Genomic DNA, 6,570 nt, shown 5'->3' on the forward strand with positions numbered 1-6,570 from the left:
GAGAGAATCAATATGAGAAAGGTCTAATTGAAGATATGGATCCACTTTGGTTGTTTGGGTTGATCATTGAAACATGGTTATCTTGATTGAATCAATAGGTTGGTTATGGGGGTGGAAGACGCTTCTCACCACCATGTCTTTCCTTATGAACAAATTGATTAGGGAATGTCCTCTAACCAATTACTAATCAACAAATTGCCAAGGAACGTCTTTGGGCCTTAGGCATCAAAACAATTGCCAATTGCATGAAGAATAAGAAAGATCCAAACCCTAACTACTCAAACGCATGAGATGATGTTAGATCATACAATTCCTTGGGTTTTTACACCAAGTGTTCAATGGACAGAATATTTTCAGCAATTACGGACTAACAAATATCCTAATCCAACAATCAATTAACTTTGCAATCAAGAATCAAGTGGCCAATTTGATCAAAACAACAAAGCAATCTTAGAATTAAGCATCAATTGCATGAATATTGAATAAAATCAAAGACAAAAGTTTCTGTTCAGATCTCACAACCCTTTAAACAACCTTAGTTTCAACCAAACTTCAACTAGAAAGAGGGTTTCAGCCACTCATGGCTGAACCAAAACAGACAATAAAAGAAAAGAAAGCAAAAGATGAAGAACTAAGGTGGAGGGAGAGGCTTGGAGAGCCTTGCCGATTCTTGGAGAAGGTGGTGGATCAAAATCTGTCTTCTTGTCTTCTTGAAGCCTTTAAATAGATCTTGAGAGGCTCCTTAGGGTTTGGTGGCAGTCCATGAGTCTTTTAGAGGCTGTCCAAAGTGCCCTTGGTCCCATATGTACCTTCTTTGTGCATGGGTGAAGGCAAAAACGAGATGCATGTGATGGGGGGCAAGTGGGGACTCTTTGGTCTTTTTAATTGCTGGCCAAGGTCTTCAAGATGTTTCCTAAAGAGTTAAGAGGCTACCCATGCACTATTAAGGAAGGTGGAGCCTCCTTTTGAATTTTGAATGTGCATGATACTAAGTGGGAAACATGTGATCTTTGGATTTAGCTTCCTTAATAAGCTTGATCTTGAAATCCAATATTTGAATGTGAACCTTGAAGATTTAGATCTCAAAATACTTCCCTTGTTTGGCTCCTCTAATATGGCAACTTGGGATATGGCTTCTTGAATAAGGAAAGAGTGCATTGAGAGGGAGATTCGGCCGCCTAAAATGAGTTTCGGAGGCTGGACTTTCGGCTCTGGACGCAAGGTTCGGCGGCCAAAGGTGCTGCCGAAGGTAGTCGACTTTCGTCTCTGGAGTCCTCTTTCGGTCGCCGAAGGTGCCGCCGAAGGTGACTGGATTTTGGCTTCCGAAAGTGCTTCCGAAGGTTGCTGAATTTGGGCACTTTTTGGCACTTTTAAGAGCATTTTCTTCAAATTGTTTCTTCACACCTAATATTTTCAAAACATGATTAAAACCACAAAATTAGATAGAATAGGTGTAAATAAACATCAATAAGATCATGAAAATATGGACTAAAATATGCTCTATCAAATACCCCCACACTTAAGCTTTTGCTTGTCCTCAAGCAAATAAACATAGTCAAATAAGTTTTCTTCCTCTAGATCCTTATTTCCACTTAAGCTCTTACTCTAGACACTTATCTTGAAGCATTGCAGTGAAGAATATATGCATGAAGATTACTTACCTCTTTTCCTTGTTTCCCTTTGCTTACCATGGCTAGGATTTGTTTTCCTTAAGAGAGACATGCACATTAATTTGTTAAGACTTTTTCTAGCTTTTGGATTGACTTGCCCTTACCTTGAAGTACTTTTATTCAGGCTTTTTGCACTTTGATTTAGCTTGAAAAAGTCACCAACCTTTTGACGTGAAGGTACATATTTGTGATACCCACCCCCAGTTACTCAGTTGATCACCTTTCCAAGTGGCTACTAGCTCTTTTATTGGAGCATTTTTGTGCTTTTGAGATCCTTGCTGTAATACCCGGCTAGACCCCGGTATCGGAATTCCTACGTTCCGGCGGAATTTCCGTTGGAAGTCGGGATTCGAGGATGTCGGAGCTTGCCCTAAGGGTATAAGAAAGGTTTTTAAGATGTTTTTACGTGTTTTTATCATGTTTGCATGTTTTGAGTTAAGAAAATTGAGTTTTGAAATGAAAAGGCCAAGGGGACAAAATCCAGGTTCGGCCGCCGAAGGTGAAGTTCGGCCGCCGAAAGTTGCATGGTTTCGCATGCACGTTAGGCCGCCGAAGGAAGAGTCGGTTGGCCACTACAAAAGCCCCTTTGCCCGAGACTTGAGTGTTAAACACTCTGTTTTTGGGTCAAAGGTAGGTTCAAGCTCTCCTTGGTGTGATTTCTCATGTTTTCCTCAAATCTTGCATGTTTTAACTTGATTTGAGCTTTGTTTTAGAGATTTGAGCAAAAGGAAGCAAAGTTGAGCACTTGGAGAGTTTGATTGAGTTTTCTCCTATCTCCAAGCTTGGATCAGCAATCCTCTAGTTCTTCAAGAGGTAAGCATGGATCCTCACCTCCCCTTATGTTTAAAGCAAGTTTTAGAAGTTTTGGAGAGGTTTATGGCATGTTTTGGGGTATAAGCATGAGTTTGAGCATATGTTGCTCATATGCGTTTTGTTGTTGTTTTTGGGGCTTGAACTAGTTTTTAGGCCTCTATATGCATGAGATATGTTATATGTTAGTTGAGAAATGTTGGTATGCATGTTCTGGGTGTTTGATAGGAGTTTGGAGGCTGAGAGCATGAGTTGTGCTCGGATTCTGCCTTTCTGGAGAATCCAGGTTCGGCCGCCGAAGCAAGGTTCGGCCGCCGAACCCCTTGTGGAGGCAGTTTCGGCTGCCAAACCTTGCCCCCGAAAGCTAGGCTTTTGGGTGAGAAAGGGGCTTTCGGCCGCCGAAAGAGGGAGTTCGGCCGCCGAAAGTGCATGAGTTTCGTCTCTGGATGAGACTTTCGGCCGCCGAAGGTGCCGCCGAACATGCATGAGTTTCGTCTCTGGAGGGAGGTTTCGGCCGCCGAACCAGCCGCCGAAAGTGCCCAGTCCAGCCTTCTTTTGCCCATTTTTCCATGCATGCCTATGATGTTTTAGAGGGGTTTTGAGGAGATAGTAGGAGTTGTGTTTAAGTAAGTTTGGTCCTCATTTGAGTCCACCTGTGTAGGTACGGACCCGAGAGACCAAGGAGGCCCACAGAGTTAGAGTTACAGAGACTGCTCAGCAGTTGACTGAGGTGAGTGGAACAGAACGTTATTTTAAAAGTTAAGAACTGTTTTAGCATGATTCATGCATCATGAATGCCATGTTTATGTAGGATGCTTTGCATTAGTATTCACCAAGTTGATGCATTGCATTATTACTTGTATATGTGGATTGGACCGAGGCGATCTCAATAGCCCATAAGTCTATCATTATTGTATGTCCTGTGTGAGCTCCTTTGGGGCCGGGCATTTACCTTGGATGAGTCCTGTGAGAGCCCTTATAGGGTCGGGCACCATGAGTAGTTAGTGAAAGACCTGTGTGAGCTCCTTTGGGGGCCGGGCACTGACAGAGGGAGTTTTGGGATCATGTCCAATCCGAGATGTGAAATGTTTGTGCAGTGATGCATCATATGAGAGGATGTTTTAAATGTGATTTTTTTTATAGATTCCGCTCACTGGGCTTTAGCAGCTCATCCCTCTCCCTAACCCCATTTTTCAGGGCCTCAGAGAAGAGAAAGAGAAAGAGATAGCAAGGGTAAAAGGCATATGTAATAGTATAGAATAGTGGACATGATAATGATGTACAGTACAGAGTTTATGTAATGTATAGAAATGATGTAATAGTAAGTTATATAGTGAGTTATAGAATTGTGCTTGGCCCTAGTGCTTGTTATCCCTTTGCACATGATCCTTTTATGATATATATGATTGAGATAATGTTGTGATGATGATGAGCTAAGCTTGGTGCATGGTAGTCTTTCTATCTCTGTAGTCACTGTATGGTACCATAGCAGGTATCACTCTTCGAGTGCATACAGACAGAGCATGCATAGTCCAGGCTTAGTGAAAGTTATACAGAAAGAAAAGATAGTCAAGCAAAGAAAAAAAAAAATAAAAAAGAGTAAGTAACAGTTTTAAGCTTAAGTATGATCATGTATGGGATTTATCAGGTACACAGAGTTGACAGTAGGCTTACTACGGGTCCCGGCGGCCTTAAGCCGATCTGGATCCTAGTGCCGGTGATGGTCCGGTAAGCGGGCTGTTACACTTGCCCTTGCTGAATTTTCTTTCTCTCAATGATTTGGGCAAATCAACACCAATTGCTAAATCAAGTCACATTAAGTTCATTCACACAACTTTAATTTATTCTCAATCAATTGAGGGTCATCAGTATATTTTTCACCATGGCAAACTCAAAGATTCAATTCAAAAGGCAATTCTCAAACATGAATATAATCCATTGCAAGTGATTCAACATAAGTTTAAAGAGTTTTCACATCAATGGGGTCATGGAAATAAAAACTTATCTAACATAGTTCATCAGTTTGAGTAGAGCAAAACAAAAAGAAGAAGAAGGTTGTGGTTATGTGTGTTTTATTGAAAGCAAAAATAATAAAAATGAAAAATTTTCACTGTGGCTAATTAAACTGAAAGAGATGCAAAATGCAAGAAACTGAAAGGAAGAAGGGAGAAGAAGAGGAAAAGAAGAAGAAAAAAAGAAGAAGAGAGAGATATGCACCCCCACACTTAAATCATGCATTGTCCTCAATGTAAAAGAAGAGAGAAAAAGAGAAGAGAGGAAGAGAGGAGAGAACAAAGGAAACTGAGTACTTCCCTGGGGTATGGTGTGCATGGCATGATTATCTAGGCAGAGTGAGTGACGAACAGATGTTCGTCTGGGAACTCTTCTTTGACTGGGCATGGAGCAGAACTATATGGAAGTCGGCTGAGGTGGTCTGCCACAAGATTCTCTTTGCCCTTCTTGTCTCTTATCTCTAGATCAAATTCTTATAGAAGTAGGATCCACCTAATGAGCCTTGGTTTTCCTTCTTTTTTCTTGATCAAGTATCGCAAGGCTGCATGGTCAGAATAGACAATGACTTTGGTTCCCAATAGATATGGTCTGAACTTCTCCAAAGCAAATACAACTGCCAAGAGTTCTTTTTCAGTTGTTGTGTAGTTGCTTTGTGCAGCATCTAGTGTGCGAGAGATATAGTGAATGAGATGGGATGAGTTTCCTACACGTTGCCCCAAGACTGCTCCTACTGCATAATTGCTTGCATCACACATGATTTCAAATGGTAAGTTCCAGTCAGGCCCTTGAATAATTGGGGCAGTCACAAGCAATTCTTTAATTAAATCAAATGCCTTTTTGCAATCTGCATCAAAATCAAATGTTACATCCTGTTGGAGTAATCTGCATAATGGCAAAGTGATTTTTGAGAAATCTTTGATGAATCTTCTATAGAATGTTGCATGGCCAAGGAATGATCGAATGTCTTTAACGTTTGTGGGGTAAGGCAGATTCTTGATGGTATCCACCTTAGCTTTGTCCACTTCAATACCCTTAGCTGAAACAACATGACCTAAGACCATACCTTGATTAACCATAAAATGACATTTTTCATAATTAAGCACAAGGTTAGTCTCAATGCATCTTTGCAAGATCTTTTCTAAATTGGTAAGGCATTCATCAAAAGAATTTCCATGAACTGTGAAGTCATCCATAAATACCTCAATTGTCTTACCCACATAGTCAGAAAATATGCTCATCATGCACTGTTGAAAAGTGGCAAGTGTATTGCATAGTCCAAATGGCATTCTTCTAAAGGCAAAAGTGCCAAAAGGACAAGTGAAGGTGGTTTTCTCTTGGTCCTCTGGGGCAACTGGAATTTGATAGAAACCTGAGTAACCATCAAGACAACAATAGTGAGATTTACCTGCAAGCCTTTCTAGCATCTGATCAATGAAAGGCAGTGGGAAGTGGTCCTTCCTTGTTGCAGCATTGAGCTTTCTATAGTCCATGCATACTCTCCATCCATTTTGAACTCTTGTGGGAACAAGTTCTCCTTCAGCATTTGGAACAATGGTAATTCCAGTTTTCTTTGGAACTACATGTACAGGGCTCACCCATTTGCTATCAGAGATTAGGTATATAATGCCTGTATCAAGGAGTTTGACTATCTCCTTTTTCACTACTTCCATCATAGGTGGGTTTAGTCTTCTTTGAGCATCTCTGACTGGCTTGCACTCATCCTCCATGTGAATTCTATGCATGCAGGTGGAGGGGGAGATACCTTTAATGTCATCAATGGTCCATCCTATGGCCTTTTTGTGTTTCTGTAGTACCTTCAAGAGGCTTGATTCTTCTTGTTGGCTCAATTTATTGGACACTATTACTGGTAGTGTCTTATTTGCTCCCAAGTATATGTATTTCAGATGGTCTGGAAGAGGCTTTAGATCAGAAGGTGGTTGCGAAGGTGGATTAGAAGAGCTTGCTTGCGATGGGGGCTGCTGGGAGAGGTTCGGCGGTCGAAAAGGTTCTGCATTCGGCGGCCGAATTTCTTCAGTTTTCGGAATGAGTGATGGAGCGGTTGTCGAAGCCGGTCAAA

This window comes from Manihot esculenta, chromosome 13, assembly GCF_001659605.2.
Source record: "Manihot esculenta cultivar AM560-2 chromosome 13, M.esculenta_v8, whole genome shotgun sequence".
In the NCBI taxonomy this organism is placed as follows: Eukaryota; Viridiplantae; Streptophyta; class Magnoliopsida; order Malpighiales; family Euphorbiaceae; genus Manihot; species Manihot esculenta.